This window comes from Giraffa tippelskirchi, chromosome 6 (assembly GCF_054371585.1).
Source record: "Giraffa tippelskirchi isolate mGirTip1 chromosome 6, T2T-mGirTip1v1.2.pri, whole genome shotgun sequence".
Classification (NCBI taxonomy): Eukaryota; Metazoa; Chordata; class Mammalia; order Artiodactyla; family Giraffidae; genus Giraffa; species Giraffa tippelskirchi.
The window spans coordinates 4,981,558-5,000,414 of NC_137280.1; positions in this window are offsets into that span (position 1 = coordinate 4,981,558).

The following is an 18,857-nucleotide window of genomic DNA, read 5'->3' on the forward strand; positions in this document are numbered from 1 at the left end:
GCATGTTAAAGATTCTGTCACTGTATATCTCTTCACTAGAACTAAGAATGAAAAAGAAGAAGCAAAGGCAGAGACAGCCTACATAAATTATATGTTTTCAAGTGAATTCTTGGTTTAGATGCGATATGTTTGAACTATTGTGGGGCTCTTTCCCCAGTTGTATGTACAGCTTCCTATACTTCTAAAAATGTTTACTACTGGTTTACCTTCTTTTTTTAGAGAACAACTTTGTGTTTTGTGGCTGCACCGGGTTTTCCTCGCTGTGTGAAGTCTTTCTCTAGTTGTGGCGAGGGGTGGGCTAATCTCCTCTGCGGTGCTCCTCTTCATTCCAGCGCACAGGCTTCTCATCGCAGTGGCTTCTCTTGTTGCAGGGCAGGGGCTCTAGGCGGGAGGGTTTAGTTGCTCCATGGCACAGGGTATCTTCCCAGACCAGGGATCGAACCCGTGTCCCCTGCATTGGCAGGCGGATTCTTAACCACTAGACCACCAGGGAAGTCATACTGTTTATTTATATACTTTACTAAACTTTAAGCTGAGTGAAGAGGCAAACTCTTTAGATTCCAGTCATATAGATTCCAAATTGTTGCTCAGTCACATCTCTGTGACCATCACCACGTTACCTGATCACCTTAATCCTCAGTTCCCACATCTACAAGCTGGTAAGTAAGTGTAACTCAGTCATGTCCTACTCTGTAACCCCATGGACTGTAGCCCACCAAGCTCATCTGTCCATAGGATTTCCTAGTCAAGAATACTGGAGCGGGTTGCCATTTCCTCCCCCAGGGGATCTTCCCAACCCAGGGACTGAACCTGGGTGTCCTGCATTGCAGGCAGATTCGTTACCATCTGAGCCACCAGAAAAAAACCCATAAAACCAACTTCACAGGGGTTTTCTGAGGCCTAAAGGAGGGAATCTACACAAAATGCTTAGCACAGTGCCAAGGGCTCAGCAGTGGTAGCTATTATGACTGTAGCCCCTACAGCTCTATGGAACAAACACCTATTTAGCATTTACTGTAAGCCAGGCACTCCCATAGTGCTCGGTAAAGATCAACTTACTGATTATTCAAAAACCCTGTGAAATTTTTACTATTATTATTAATCAGTTTTATATCAGAGGGCACAGGAAAATTGAAAAACTGCTTCAGGATCGCACAGCTGAAAGGTGGCCGAGCTGGAGTCTGCACTGGGGAAGACTGAACCTAGAATGGGGGCCGCGACCCCCAGCTCTGCGGCTCCAGCTCCTCTTCTCCCCTCCCTCTGTCTGTTCCTCTCGTCAGCATTAAACACACACAGGACCAGGAAGCTTCCAGGAACAAACATGAGGCAATTTTAAAAGACTTTAAAAGGCTTTTTTTCTCACTTTAAAACATAGCTTTTCTACTCACTAATTTATTTAACTAAACATCAGTTGCCTTGTTTAAGAGAAAGTAAAGTTGCGATAATATGAACCACACGTGCTTTCAACCATCCGCATTGTTTTCCACAGCAAGCAAAAGCTCACTGGTTGTCTCCACATGCAGAGATGAAGATATCCATTTCACCTTAAGGCTGAGATATGAAACAGAAGGAAGCATTCTGAAGTAATTAATTCTCATGGGATTCGAAATCTAACATATTAACTTGAATTTTATTTGCAAACATCTCATTACCTCTCACCAACCAACCTGCTAAAGACAGATGCTGCTGCTGCTTTAAAATGCTACACATCTCATGCTCCCAGAGAAGCTTTTCACATGAGTGTATGAGATGCATAATCTGTACTTTCCAGTCTCCTTTGCAGACACCACCACTTAGAACTTCACATTATCATGTTGCTACTGGGACAGATAGAAGTATCTTCTGTCTGCTCATGATGTATTAATACATCCTCACTGTACCAGCAGCTCCTTTAAAATGTGTGTCATATACACATGAAGTATCCCCCAGAGGCCATGGGCTCCAGTTATCTATAAAATAAACAGACAAAATTAAACAGTAGAATGCAAGCAAGCATGTGTGCCGGTAGGATGATATAGACTCCAAGTAAAAAGGGAAAGATAAGAGGCCAAAATCCTAATGACCATCTCATTCCAACAGAGTCAGTTAAAAAGACGCTGTAGCCATTTTCTTCCTTTTCATTCACTTGTTGACTGAACTAAGGTCACATTGAAAGACATCAGTTTGCATGGGGTAGCACTTAACTCATCCTTACCTCGCCCCCTCACAAATAAATCCAGAATGACAAGGGTTCCAATAAAATTAAATGCAGGAAAAAAAAAATAAAGATACTGGTTTGTCTTGACTATGTTTTATGCATAACACTCTAAAAATTTATTACTAAATAATTAATTGAAAAAGTAGAGAGTCAGCAAACCTCGGGAAATTATTTAATTTCTCTAGGACTCAGATTTCACAAGACACTTACTCGGCATCTAGTTCTACTAAATTATTTTCAATTTCTTGAAGGGACCATTTCCGTTAAATATATTGCCAGTCCCCGCATCTATTGCCTGGCACTTAGTAGGTTCTCAGTAGAAATTGGTTTTTTAGGGTTTTAGGAAAATCTGCTATAGTCAATAACTGAGAAAGAGAAAGAATACAACTGCTCATTTGCTATATTCTGCCTTGATCTCTCACTACAAAATTAGTTATGCCTGTATGATCATACAAGCCCTGGGAAAATAAATCACTTCCAAGAATTTATTAGAGCGAGAGAGACTTTGCCTTGGGAGAGAACAGAGCCTTGCAGCAATGTCTCAACTGTTAATGTAGTATTCTTTTATTTTGTTCCTGGGTGGATTTAATTTTTACAATGAAAATAAAAGATTAGTCCAGAAACTTGAAACAGACCAAACCAAAAAATAAATTATCAAAGAATAACTATTACTGTATCATGTTGCTTTCATTTATGTTTTTGTCCCTTCTACCAAACTATAAACTTCTTAAGAGCAAGAACTATATCTTAACCACTTTCATATTCGGGGATGCTATTCAATGTATTTTACAACCAGTAAAGGAGAGACTTTGACCAATCAGAACAAGTGCTGACTGTAAACCACCAACACAGCCAGAGTTTTGTGCTGATTAAATATTAGCCCTAATTATTCCTAGTGCCTACTGATACAGTGCCTAGGGAAATACGGGATGCTAAATAAATGTTTAGTGAATTGATGAAGAAAGGAATGAATAAGAGCATGAATGCCACAAGCCAACCATCCCACCAAAGCCCAGTTCTCCTAGTAGCAGGATTGTAGGATTGTCCTACTATCACTCTTTAAATTCCTTTGAACTCAATGGCCTCGCACAGGGCAGAGAAAGGGGCTGCAGGCATTGTGGACGTCACATAACTTAGAGTCCCCGGGAACTGTTGGGGCTGTGGGTTCAGTTAACCCAGGGTTTTGTGATAGTCCTACGACCTTGGGTATCTTCAAGAACATCATCTCCATAGTGAACAAGAAAGCACAACAGTGAGCTCTGTGGCTCCAGAAAACAGTCTGCTTGTCTCAGTGTTCGCCGTACGGCCGTGCCTAATGCGGGTGCAGAAATGGCTGATGTGCAAGAGGCTTCTGATAGTTATTTTATGTTAAAACAGGATTCTACTGAAAATATCTTTTATCTTCCCATTCTATAATTTTGAATAAGTATCTTTTAATTATTGAATAATAATTTCCCATGAAAGTATATTTCAAAAATAAACTGTTGGGTTAAAGTTACAGTATACCAGGACTGTCCTAAATACTTTATATATGTATCAACTTATTCAATGAGAAACCTGTATAAAGGTCAAAAAAGAACAGTTAGAACCAGACATGGAACAATGGACTGGTTCAAAATTGGGAAAGGAGTACGTCAAGGCTGTATATTGTCACCCTGCTTATTTAACTTATATGCAGAGCCCATCATGAGAAATGCTGGGCTGGATGAAGCACAGCTAGAATCAAGATCTGGGAGAAATATCAATAACCTCAGATATGCAGATGACAACACACTTATGGCAGAAAGCAAAGATGAACTAAAGGGCCTCTTGATAAAGGTGAAAGAGGATAGTGAAAAAGTTGGCTTAAAACTCAACATTCAAAAAACTAAGATCATGGCATCTGGTCCCATCACTTCATGGCAAATAGACAGGGAAACAGTGGAAACAGTGAGAGACTTTATTTTCGTGGGCTCCAAAATCACTGCGTATGGTGACCACAGCCATGAAATTAAAGCTTGCTCCTTGGAAGGAAAGCTATGATGAATCTAGACAGTGTATTAAAAAGCAGAGACATCATTTTGCCAACAAATGTCCATATAGTCAAGGCTATGGTCTTTCTGATAGTCATGTTCAGATGTGAGAGTTGGACCATAAAGAAGGCTGAGTGCCCAAGAATTGATTCTTTTGAATTGTGATGCTGGAGAAAACTCGAGAGTCCTCTGGACAGTGAGGAGATCAAACCAGTCAATCCTAAAGGAAATCAACCCTAAATATTCACTGGACAGACTGATGCTGAAGCTAAACCTCCAATATTTTGGCCACCTGATGTGAAGAGGTGACTCACTGGAAAAGACCCTGGTGCTGGTTGAGGGCAGGCGGAGAAGGGGACAACAGAGGATGAGTTGGTTGGATGGCATCACTGATCCAGTGGACATAAGCTTGAGCAAAGACTGGTAGATAGTAAAGGACAGGGAAGACTGGCGTGCTGCAGTCCCTGGGGTCATAAAGAGTTGGACATTACTGAGCTACTGAAAGACAATAAACTTTTTCAATGAAGGCTGGTAAATGTTAAACAATCCCCTCTGAGTAGAAGAGGTGGTTGAAGCACTGATTTATAAAGTCTTCCAATTTCTGTTCCTCCCATCCTGGAGGATGTCAGGCTACCAGAGTGACTTCACTGAATGTGGAGCTGGAAAGAGTAGTAGTCTTGACTCCCCAGAGCTCTGCGGTCAGCTCTAGCCCACAGCTTGTTCTGACGTCTCATGTCCTCAAGACTGATAAGTAAGATCTGAAAAAAGGATTTAGAGGTCAACCTGCATTGCATCCACATTTTCAAATATGAAGATATAGGCCCGTATGTTGATTATTATTGACAAAGTCATGATTACACTAGCAATTAAGAGCTGTCTATGGGACCTGGGCTTCCCTGGTGGCTCAGACAGTAAAGAATCCACCTGCAGTGTGGGAGACCTGGGTCCAATTCCTGGGTTGGGAAGATTTCCCTGGAGGAGGGCATGGCAACCCACTCCAGTATTAGCTTGGAAAATCCCCATGGACAGAGAAACCTGGTGGGCTGCCGTCCATGGGGTCGCAAAGAGTCAGACATGACTGAGCGACTAAGAACATGGGACCTGGGTGGATCCCCTGGTGGCTCAGATGGTAAAGAATCTGCCTACATTGTGGGAAACCAGGATTCAATCCCTGAGTTGGGAAGATTTCCCTGGAGAAGGGAATGGCAATCCACTCCATTATTCTTGCCTGGAGAATCCCAAGGACAGAGGATCCTGGCAGGTTACAGTCCATGAGGTCGCAAAGAGTTGGACACAACTGAGCGGCGAACACATACAACACGTGGGACTTAGATAGACAAGAGGCTGAATTCTAAGCTAATTGGTCAAGTTTCCATTCAAAATGCAGTCCTGTTTTGAAAGTAGTGTCTGTCGTCTTTGTTTGGAGAATTGTCTAAATTTCAAGTCTCCTTTTCATATTTACACACCTTTCCTGGCTGTTAGTCCAGGCTTCCTTTCCTTAAGGCATCGAGACGATCTTGGCACTGCCTTCTGTTTTGTCTCTTGCACAGTATATATAAAAAGACAATCAAATTGGGGCCAGCATGTCCACCTATTCCATGCCTATGTGACTGCCTGTGGGATGGCCCTTGGTGCCAGACTTCACAGCATTGCTGAAGTTTCACCACTTATTCCTCTGGATATTAAAAAAATTTTCTAGCTTCCTAGGTCTAATACCACAAAACCTCCTAGGCAAATAATTTTCATGTATATGTTAGGGAAAGTCTATTTATGGAATGCTGAGTATAAGTCATTGAAATAAAAAATTTTAAAGGCTTATTATCACAAGTAGAGTTAAGAAATCCTATAATTCATATTAAAAAGCAGAGGCATTACTTTGCCAACAAAGGTCCATCTAGTCGAGGCTATGGTTTTTCCAGTGGTCATGTACAGATGTGAGAGTTGGATGGTGAAGAAAGCTGAGTGCGGAAGAATTGATGCTTTTGAAGTGTGGTGTTGGAGAAGACTCTTGAGAGTCCCTTGGACTGCAAGGAGACCCAATCAATCCATCCTAAAGGAGGTCAGTCCTAGGTGTTCATTGGAAGGACTGATGTTGAAGCTGAAACTCCAATACTTTGGCCACCTCATGCGAAGAGCTGACTCGTTGGAAAAGACCCTGATGCTGGGAAAGATTGGGGGCAGGAGGAGAAGGGGACGACAGAGGATGAGATGGTTGGATGGCATTACCGACTTGATGGACATGGGTTTGGGTTTACTCAGGGAGTTGGTGGTGTACAGGGAGGCCTGTTGTGCTGCGGTTCATGGGGTCGCAAAGAGTCGGACATGACTGAGTGACTGAACTGAACTGAACTGATAATCCACCTTCATGTATTTAACAGTCTTGCCCATGTTTGAAGTTTATATCATAGAAATTCTTCCATACAGCAAAATTTTCTTTGTAAAATCTGCTAAAATCTAAAATAAAACTATTAGAAATAACTTCGTGAACAATAAGAATCTTTACTTTTCTTCTCTTGTGCTTGCCTTTTAAAATAATAAAATCATTTACAAAATGCTTTCTGTGCTGTTCTGACTCTCCAGTGACTTTTTATTATTCTTTAGGATACTCAGTAAAGCAACTCTTTTGTAAGGGCCCATGTTACCAAACATAGGATTGTGCTAGATTTAGAACTGCTTTGGATACCGAGGGTGGGGTGTGAAGTTCATTATGCTTTCGAACCACTACAGTGAACTTGCTGGTCATCAGCTCTGTAAAAGGCAATCTGCTCAGCTGACTGCTCAGTCAGAATATTGTTTCCTTTGTCAGACAACATAGAGAGGATAGTTTCTTTATCCATGAAACATATATCTAGTATAAATAGTAAGCATAACTTTGCATCTCTAAGCGGATGAAAAATGATCTATTTACTCTGAGAATATCAAACCAGCATACAAATCTCAATGAAAAGGGTGAGAAAAAGGACTTGAAAGACTCTGATGACCAGGCTCATAGAATGTGTCGGCTAAATCATCTCCTATCCCATACCCTCTCTTCGCTGTCAGACCTAATCCTCCTCTTCCCCGCCTTCTCTCTGGAGGCTGCAGCAAAGATAATCCTTCACCATCACCCACCCTCCCTCACATGGCAGAGCCAGACAAGCTTCTGTGCCCTCTACTTGGAGACCTTCCCCCCCTTCCCCAAGCCCTGCAACTCTTTGGCTTCTGGGCAGTTATTCATTGATTTCTTGATGGTTGTTTTGCTCTCTTCCCAGAAGATATTTATCCAAAAAAAAAAAAAAAAATCAACAAAGGTGAGGAGATACCTCAAAATATGTTGAAAATACATTAAGAATTTAGGGAGTTGCTTTATCTCAGGGCCCTGAAATTCGTTTCTGACCTGCATCCTTGCCTGACTTCAGGGAGTTAAGGTCTACAAGCAGGATTAGAGTGGCACAGGCAGAGAGAGATTAGACGTGCTCGGGGACAAAAATAAGCGAAGGAAACAGGGCTATGCTTCCAGGCATGGATTAATTTAATTTTCTGGGAGGGAGGAAGGGATTGTTTAAGGGCTTAACCCCATGGGGGTGTCTCAGATGCTGATGAAGTTTGACATTTCATGTTGTTTTTTTATTTTTCTTTTTTGACAGATCTACAAAGATGAGCAGAAAAACGACTCATTATCTCTTCTGGAAGGAAAGACTATAGGGGTTTATTTTAATAATTTAAATCCTCTTTCCATAAAATACTCTTTACACAGACTGTACCTTTTAAGCTCATTGTTAGGGAGAGGCTGATATTCAGTGTGACTTCAGCTCAGGAACTCAATAATCAGTCCCTTAGAGACAATAGAATGTTTAACCACTGGATGTTTACTTGAGACATTGCTAATGAAAAATATTCTAAGCCTCCCAATTTTACAATTTACAGGTGGAATGAGAGAATGTTCAATTAGGGGAAGATACTGAAATATTGAATAATAGAAATGGGAATTTGCTTATGAATAAGATAAACTCTAAGCTGTGAGGGGCTGGGGTAAAATTTGGGGGTCATGGTGGAGGACAGTAACAGGATCATTTAGGAAAGCCAGCGCTGAGGAAGGGCACTGGGCAAAGGCCGGGCAGCCTCAGGTCTTCTCCTGGGCCTTCTCCGCCCAGCTGTGGCCTTCATCACAGGGACTGGCTCCATCTCTAGAGGTGCAGGGGAGGAGGGAGGCAGAGTGAGAAGCCAGAGGAGCTACAGTGGCTAAAGGGCTTTATCCAAACATTTTAAAACTAAGTGGTGTCCCCACAACCCCAAACACCTTAAAAGAAGGTTCCTTATCTGCGCAGGAACTCAGAATTTTTAAACAAGGTCCTAAACACACACACACACACACACACACACACACACACACACACAAAGATGGGTAGGAAACTCTCTTTTCTGTCAAGGCTAAATTAGGAATGCTTATTAAGCAATTCAGACAAAGAATACAAAGAGAAGGAAAGTGAAGGACAGATCACAAGGACTTACTAATTCAGCTACAGGGGCTCAGTCTAACGCCCTAATTTAAATGATAATGTTTTTTCCCTTGACACTCTCAGTCCGAAACACCACTGGATACTTAACTAAGGCAAAGTGATACTTTGATGGTCACAGGAAGGGCAAGTCGGTACCCCCTGCTCCTCAGAGACCACTCACCCCTGAGCAGCTCCCAGCGCTGTGGCTTTATGAGGAACACAACCGAAGACGTGCAGACCCCGTGTCCTCCCGTCAGTCCCGTGTCTTGCCCAGTGGCTTTGTATCCTGCAAGGGAAAGTAATAACTATTCTCAAAAGCAACTTTGCAAGCAGGTAATGTAGGGAAATCTCTGGAGAAAGAGAACTAAGCATGGCTTTCTTGACATAAGAGAAACCATTTTGTCTGAGCCATTTTGTGATCTAAGTTGGGCCACAATGTTCATCCTTGAACAGGTCTCAATAATTAATCATCTTAAGGCAACAGAAGAATGCAGAAACAAACAACTGTTATCAGGCAAGAAAAGTAACCACAGCAAAAATAATATGTCAGTTGGCAAGACTCCCAGTTCTGTTTCCATGGTAAAGATTAGCCCGAAGCTCTCAACCACGAGATTGACTGAAACCTACTGCCGCCATGAAATTAAAAGACGCTTTTGCTCCTGGAAGGAAAGCAATGACCAACCTAGACAGCATATTAAAAGCAGAGACATTACTTTGCAGACAAAGATCCGTCTAGTCAAGGCTATGGTTTTCCCAGTAGTCATGTATGGATGTGAGAGTTGGACGGTGAACAAAGCTGAGCACCAAAGAATTGATGCTTTTGAACTGTGGTGTTGGAGAAGACTCTTGAGAGTCCCTTGGACTGCAAGGAGATCCAACCAGTCCATCCTAAAGGAGATCAGACCTGGGTGTTCATTGGAAAGAGTGATGTTGAAGCTGAAACTCCAATACTTTGGCCACCTGATGCGAAGAGCTGACTCATTGGAAAAGACCCTGATGCTGTGAAAGATTGAAGGCAGGACGAGAAGGGGACGATAAAGAAGGATGAGATGGTTCGATGGCATCACCAGTTTGATGGACATGAGTTTGGGTGGACTCCAGGAGTTGGTGATGGACAGGGAGGCCTGGTGTGCTGCGGTTCATGGGGTCACAAAGAGTCGGATACGACTGAGCGACTGAAATGAAGGGATAATTATGTTGCCCTTTTCTGACCCTCATCACTTCAATCAACTAAAACTTGGACTCTGTCAACAGTCCAAGCTCCTTCATAAGATACTGCTTTGGGAAAGACCCCTGGTATTCTCCTTACTTGCCTCAAGTGCTAAATCCTTCCTTCTCCCGCTCTTTGGCTTGGTTGTGCCTTTTGGCTCAACAGCTACCAGGAAGCAGTTTTCAGGTAACATCTTTATAGGTAGGTGCTGTAGGCAGCTGTCTGCGCCGGTTCAGCCTCTTACTTCATCAAGTTTTATTCATTTGTTTCTTTTTCAAATAGCTTTATTGAAGCACAGTTTACATACAGTAAACTGTACATATCTAAAATGTACACTTCGATATGTTTTGGCATATGTGTACAATCATGAAACCGTCATCACAATCAAGGCACCAAACACGTCCATCATCCCCAAAAGTCTCCTTGTGCCATTTTGTAACCCCTCCCTCCTGTCCCTTCCCATTCCCTCAAGTTTACTTTGCATTTTCTAAAGTTTTACGTAAACAGTGTCATATGATACAGGCTCTTTTGGTCTAACTCCTTTCACTCTGCATTTTTTTTTTGGATTCATTCATACTCTTACATGTATCAGTAGCTCAATCCTTTTTATTACTCAATTAAGTTTTCCTACACAACCTCCTAAAACTTTTAATCCCACCATGAAACTCCTCTTTGGGTCAAGAAAAGTTAAACAACTTGCCACACTTAAAAAGACAAACCTCTACCCAAAATGTGTCAGGTGGCAACTTCGTTGAGAGTCTGGTGGCAGCCAACTGTGAATCTGAGGCAAGCAGGCGCAGGGCTCCCAGGGAAGAACAGAAACAGGGATGACGGCCGCAGGACTCACCAGAGAGAGGGGGTCGAATTTGTGCTGCTCCAGTGATGCCCACACTCAGCCTATCTCCTACGGCTACTCGAATTACCTTCCCTATTTTCAGTAGCTGAATAATTACCTTTCCTTATTTCTCAGTTTCACTGCCAGCCAGCCTCATTCAAGCTCCAGGGCTGGGGTTTTCTCTTACACATTCCCACCCTCTTTTGAGTACTGAAGATAGCTATTCTGTTGCCGGGAACTTAAACCTGTCCTCGACTGCCGAGAGTTCACAGTCTCGGGCATCAGCTGGGATCATCCGAGTCTCTGACAGTGGAGAGATGCTTGGCAGTTTCCCCAAAGCAAGGAGTTCTGCTTCCCTCGGGAGACGGCCAGCACTGCTCGGCCCATGTGGTCCTCAGCAGTTTCACACCCCAGCTCCACTCCTGGGGCCCGGCCAGCTCGCATTCTCCCCTCTCCGCTCTGTCCAGTCTCTTGGAAGTGAAGTTCCTACCTCCTGCTCCCCCTCCGTCACTTCTGCTTCTTTCTAAAAACTGCTTCTGATCTCAAGGGATTGGAGGACAGTGTGGGTAGTGTGCTTGGTTCTTCCATGTCTTTCCAAATCTATTGTTAATTCACACCATCTGAGCTTGTTTACTTCACATATTTCTTCCTGCTGATTAACAAGAGTGTGACTTGGATCATTTTCTTAAATAATAAAGGTGGACAAACTGTTAATCTTTTGATCCTAGTAAAACAATCTTACTTCTTGGATTAATGTGGAAGAAAGGTCATGCATAAATAAATGGGGAAAAGTAAAATACAAACATGAATATTTCAAGATACTGTCTTACTACAGTGTATTTAAATAATTTACATGTACTTGCTTTCCCTTAATACTAACGTACTTAGAAACATTTTTAAACAGAATTTAGTAAAATATCTCCAAGTCTTAGAAATACCTACGATATAACAGTAAAATTTACCTGTCCAAGATATGTTTTTTGACCCCAGACAGCCTACTTAGCTGTGGCTAAATGGAAAGATTATTCTGCAGCCCTTTATAAAGATGAAGACTGGATATTTTTTAAAATTGATATGCTTATATCCAGAACTATTTGCCAAATATATGTAGCATGTCTGCTATTTTGAGCAGGTGAAGTCAAGTGGGGCTGAACGTGCCTGGGGCCCTGAGGACCACTTCAAGACCGTCACCTTCCCTTGATGGGAACGTTTTTGATCCCTCAGCAAAGCAGGGGGCTTGGCAGGGCACAGGAAAGAGCCATCCTGAGCTTGCATTTAAAGACAAACTGTGAAACTTACAGCCAAACTTGTTGCAAAGTTTTCAGAAGGCAGGGCAGCTCTCGTGTGCCCTTGACGCGTGAAGGGCTTCCCTCCACCAACGCCCGGGACCTGGTGCTTCCCTGAGACCGCACAGGCAAAGGCCTGCTTGTCCTGGAAACTGTCCAGAAAGCCATGCCAGCAGATTTGATCAGAGGGGTCAGGTGAGTGGCAATTTCACCTAAAAATGTAGCCACACACACATTTGAAGGTTTCAAAGACCATTCATTCATCAAGAGTTAACTACAATCAGCTCAACCACAAGACAGCAGAAAATGGATCTTGTCTTTCACTGAATAGTCATCCTTTCTTGTCTCAAAAGCATTTAGCTCAATATCCTTTTAGAGGCAAGAGTCCTTTGTTTTCATTTGATGTACATGAGCTTATCTTATCTTTCTGGGGCCAAGAGGATATTCATAGCCTAGGAATCATAACTGATACCCCATATATTTATTTTTTAATAATTAAATGCCAATATAACAATTCTAGTACACTTGGCAACTATGACATCTTTGATCTATTTTTTCCTTTTTAAAAATTTTTATTGAAATATAATTGATTTACAACGTTGTGTAAGTTTCAGTTGTATAGAAAAGTGATTCAGTTATACATATACATGTATAATTTTTTTACATTCTCTTCCATTATAGTTTATTGCAAGATATTAAGCATAGTTCCTGTGTTATATAGTAGGTCCTTGTTGGTTATCTATTTTATATATAGTAATATGATTATTTTAATCCCAGATTCCTGATTTATGCTTCCCTCCTATCTTTATCCTTTTTTAAAAAAGCACCTAGATTTTCTTGAGATTCTGAAGACATCAGCAAAAAAAGAAGTATGTAAATGATTGTATTTACATGATATCATGAAAAAGGCAAAACTATAGGGATGAAAGAACAGATCAGTGGTTGCCAGGGATTAAGCTTGGAGAGAGGGGTGACGGAAAATACAGCAGAAAGGGGTGGTGGGGGGTGTGCCACAGTCTTCTCTAAAGCTTGATTTCAGTGGTAGTCACAAGACTCTACACACTTGTCAAAAATCTTAGAACAATACATCCCAAAACTTGAAGTCTTCTGTACATAAATTTAAAAAGAAGGTGCACTGAATCTTATTAAATTGGCTTCTATAAGAAATGGAGTTTGGAAAATGTCTTGCTCTACATCACTGTTCACTGAACCCAAGGTAGGCAAGACTCAAGCGGGGAAGCTGGAAGAAAATTCAAGGAGTCGTAGGAGCTGCAGACATGCTCATCCTCTGCTGACTGGCACAGCAGCCACAGCAGCAGACGCGCTGTTTTCTGTCCTGATTGACCCAGCGGACACGGCCATAACGCCGCCGTAATGCGGACGCAAGGGCTTCTCAGCTTGAGTTTATACGTGTTTACTCGGCCCGTGGCCAAACAGGTACATTGCGATGCGCATGTGCAGTGCTATAAGCGATCTCAGCTGTTACATAACCATGTATCCACAAAACGTGGGGCCAGGGCGAGATGCCGAGGGGCTAGAGAGCCTGACCACCACCATCCTGGCCAACTGCTCTTTCCCTACAGAGAAGCAGTTGAGAGGACAGAGACTCAACTTCTATTTTTTTCTGTTGACATCTGGGGAAATCATCTACTTCTGTATTATTGTAATTAGAATCATCTTAATCATCTTCTCAAATTATGCATTATATGGATATTATGGCACATCGAGGATAGCAAGGTAGATACAACTACAGCCTTGTCCAGTATTAACAGAACCCTTTAAGCATTATTCCCAGTCCCCATCAAACTTTTACCTTTCTTTTCCTAGGTAGACACTTCTCAGCTAAAAAGATTTTATAAAAGGGGTATATTGTTTTTTTACCCTGAAGCACTTGACGCTTACAAAAAAGCCAAACACCCACCCCATCAGCGGAAACTGATTAATGATATTCACATATCAGATTGTTTACTCGTAAAGCTCAGCCATCTTTGGAGTTTTTAATTCACATCTGTATCTGCAGAAGCTCTTCAGACTGCTCACGTGTTAATAGCCAAAGACCTTTTCTCTTGGGTAGAAACTGCAAATTTGCTAATTAGCTAATTTGTTTCCATGTTTTATGGGTATTGCTCATTTGTCCCTCCTCTTTCCCCAGATTCACGCTGGTTGACTCTCCTCCAGTATGAACATCTTCCACTTCCCCCGAACTCCAAATAAGATGACTAGGGTCAGTTCATTGCCTGCATATTTTTTTCATGTGTATATGTGTGTGTGTGTGTTTCATAAAAACAAAGACAAGGAATAACATGGTCTGGAATAGTTCTTTTCTGAGGATCTCTCTGAGAGAAAAACGGTACTTTTTTTTTAAGTACAGTAAGTTTCCAACTGATATGTGAAGACAAGCAATGTTCACTAGATCAATTTAGGGTGATACCTCTCAACTAATTAAAAGGAGCATTTGCTAGCTCTAAGTTAGATATTCCTATAGGAATATCCCTTACCCTTCTACTGTTTAGTCAACAGAAACAAAATACTTAAAGATCAACCAGCTATTATTGCTCCTGATCTCATCTCTACCCATTTGGCAGCCCATTAAAGAGATAACTTCACGGCGAGATGTATAATGGCAGCAATGTATCAGTACCTTTTTACATTCTTGAAACCATAATTTTTCCTTTTACTTTACCCCCAAAACAACTTAAATTCTGAATGAATATTTAGAGACCTGTTCTTACACAAGTGATCTATTAAGAGAGAAAACCGTTAGGCTTGAAAATAATAGGGTAATTTTGCTTTGGGTTAATATTGCAGTATCTTAAAAACTATTTGTAAAAACAAATGACCTGAAGAATCACTAAAACATCCAAGAGACTAATTTGAGTTCTAACAGTCTGTATTCTTTTCTCCAACTTCAGGGCTGGGATTGCATGTCTCCCTGGCCTCTGAATATGTCACTGTAGCCTTGACTACAAGGGAGCCATTGATTCGAAACACAAAGCAGACTCAGGACCAGCCCTGAAAAACAGACACCCTGCACCTGACTCAAATCTCTCCTGGACCTGGGCAAATGCTTTAGGCTACTCTAAACTCAATCTGACAGAGTCTCTCATAGTGAATAATTGCGTGAGTTTTAGAATAACATTTGTTTTTTTTTAAAGTATCAACTTGTAAAAACCTTCTACAATGATGTCAGCATACACATATTCTTTTTGCTGGGTAACCCAGCAGCAGATTACAGGATATTTAACTAAGCTTCAAAACTCCTTGGCATCTCAATAACATTTTGAACCAAGATTATTCTGACTGTAAAAGAATACAGTCCAAGCTGATTTCCTACCATGGGTAGTTAAGAAAAATATTTGAATATGTGCTGACATAATTAAAAGTGAAAAAATTATATGGGAAAGACAGAAAATTGGAAAACAAGCATGATTTTCCACCACCTTCTTCAGTTTTTTAAAATTGGTTTTGCACTGGATTTTTTTCATACTTATGAATTTCTAGGATCTAAAATTGAAAGCATTTGTATCATCTTTTATCAGCAATAAATAGTAATTATCTTCCAAAAATATTATAATCCCCAAACTAATATCAGCTATACTAAGATTAATTTATGTTGATATCTGATCAGTGTCAAATTCTTCACCCAGTTCTCAAGCATCAATACCCAGAACTTGAGCATGATAGTCTCATAAGGCTATTTTATATGGCAGAAAGAGAAGAACTAAAGAGCCTCTTCATGAAAGTGAAAGAGGAGAGTGAAAAGGTTGGCTTAAAACTCAACATTCGGAAAATGAATATCATGGCATCTGGTCCCATCACTTCATGGCAAATAGATGGGAAAACAATGGAAACAATGACAGACTTTATTTTGGGGGGCTCCAAAATCACTACAGATTGTGACTGCAGCCATGAAATTAAAAGACGCTTGCTCCTTGGAAGAAAAGTTATGACCAACCTAGACAGCATATTAAAGAGCAGAGACATTACTTTGTCAACAAAGGTCCATCTAGTCAAAGCTATGGTTTTTCCAGTAGTCTTGTATGGATGTGAGAGTTGGACTGTAAAGAAAGCTGAGTACTGAAGAATTGATGCTTTTAAACTGTATTGGAGAAGACTCTTGGGAGTCCCTTGGACTGCAAGAAGATCCAACCAGTCCACCCTAAAGGAAATCAACCCTGAATATTCATTGAAAGTACTGATGCTAAAGCTGAAACCCCAGTACTTTGGCCACCTGATGTGAAGAGCTGACTCATTTGAAAAGACCCTGATGCTGGGGAAGATTGAAGGCAGGAGGAGAAGGGGAAGCCAGAGGATGAGATGGTTGGATGGCATCACCAACTTGATGGACATGAGTTTGCGTAAACTCCAGGAGTTGATGATGGATAGGGAGGCCTGGCATGCTGCGGTTCATGGGGTCGCAAAGAGTCAGACATGACTGAGCGACTGAACTGAACTGAACTGATGATTAATACATTTTGTCAATATTAAATATAAATTTTAGGGTTAAATCTAAATTTTCTTTTATCTATTGGTAAAAGAAGAATACACAGAACATAAATCACCATGCTATTTGGCAGTCTTCATAGTCTAGCTTCAGAAAGCAGACAGAGACAAACATATAATTCAATAAAGCATCAACTTGCACCTTCAATGATTCACAAGGTAAGTCCAAATGCTTTTGCATAGCATTCAAGGCTACCAATGTTTGCACCCTGCTTCCTCATCACAACTACTCCATCATGCACTTTCAAATATAAAATACCCTAGATTGCTCTTTTTTTTTATTCAGCACTCATTCATGTTTTTTGTTATAAAATCCTTAAAAAGCCAGGCACTTTTTCAGCCCTGGAAATAGATCAGTGAACAAAACAGATAAAAATGTGTACTACTATGGACCTGACATTCTAATGAAGAGAGAATCAGTTCAGTTCCGTTCAGTCATTCGGTCGTGTCCGACTCTTTGCGACCCCATGGACTGCAGCACGCCAGGCATCCCTGTTCATCACCAACTCCCGGAGCTTGCTCAAACTCATGTCCATCGTGTCGGTGATGCCATCCAACCATCTCATCCTCTGTCGTCCTCTTCTTGTCAAGGAGAGAGAATGGCAATAAATAAATGATCAATTCATAGCATTTTTTTTTCAAATCAGCATTTTTCACCTGTAGCTACCATTAAAAGATAATTATCCCTCAAAATAAAAACTTTTATATTGATATAAAATAAACACGTTAAATATTTTATTTAGCTAAATAAATGAGGGTGCCATGTAGATGTTATAGGAGAAGCCAAAAAGCAGACTTATTTACAAATCAGAAATATTGAAATGAATGTGAAAATGTGAGCAAACCTGGTTTTTCCAAAAGGGGCAGGGAGGTAGGAGAGTCAAGTGAGCCTCTAAGGAAAGACATAACTTGCATGGCTGCAGAGAAGAGCGACTGTGCGCTGTAGCAGGTTGAATGGCAGTCCCCAAAAAGATGTGTCCCTGTATTAGCTCCTAGAACCTGTAAATGTTAATTTGTTTGGAAAGAGGGTCTTTGCAGATATAATTAAGGATCATGACATGAAGAGATTATCCGGGATTGTTGGGTGCGCCCTCAGTCCAGTGACAAGTATTCTTCAGAGACACACAGAGGAGACCGGCAAACAGAGGGGGAGGAGGCAGTGTGACAGGGAAGCAGGAGTGAACCAGAGCCGCCAACCCCAGAGAGACGAGGCCAGAATCTCCCGAGAGCCTTCAAAGGGAGAGGGCCCTGCTGGCACCTTGGTTTCATGCCTCTGGCCTCCAAAATTACAGGGGAGAATAAATTTCTGTTGTTTTATGCCACCAAGTTTGTGGCAATTTGCTAAGGCAGCCTGGGAAACTAATGTACGTCGCTATCAGTTACCTCCAATGTACAAAGTTGTAAAACAGGTCTCAGAATCAGATAACCGAAAGGATCTTTCTCTAGAGCATAGCTTTCCACTGAAGCACAATTCTGGCAGACAAACTTTGCCCTGAAATAGCCTTCCCCATGCTTTCTCTGCCCATCAGAACCCTATTCATCCTTAGAAGTGAAGTCACTCAGTCGTGTCCGACTCTTTGCGACCCCATGGACTGTGGCCTCCCAGGCTCCTCCGTCCATGGGATTTTCCAGGCAAGAATACTGGAGTGGGTGGCCATTTCCTTCTCTAGGAGATCTTCCCAACCCAGGGATTGAACCCGGGTCTCCCTCATTGTAGGCAGACACTTTACCATCTGAGCCACCATGGAAGTCCTATTCATCTTTAGAAGCTAAGCTCAAATGCCATCATTTGTTTCTTGATGAATTTCTATTGAACATTTTAAAATACATCCAACTAGAATGGACCACTCTACTAATAACTCCTTTTGACACTTAAGCGTGCTCCTTTATCTGTATTTCTCAGGTACTGTACTGTCCTAGCAGGACACCGTGTACACGGCAGGTTCTCACTGACTGTTTGAAGAAATGGAGCTGAGCTGGGGAGAGCGTGTCCCACAGTGGCCGACGGGAAAACTGGATCACTTCCAGTAGTAACTGACTGGTCCTTCTCCAGGCTTATCATGTCCAAGCTTAATGTTATAAAGAGAGTCTCATATCCAGAGCATCTGACTACATAATTGTGTGTGTAGTCAGTATGTGAGGCTCGGTGCTTTTAGAAAATCAGCACCTAAGGCATGGGGTTGGAGAGTGATATGACAATAGCTTTAATGACAAAATACCTTAAGAATAACTTTCCTTTTATCTCTCTGATGGCTCACTTAAAGTAGATTTAATGAGACCGCATTTTATATACATATATATATAATGTATATATATACACTTGAAACTCACTTGCA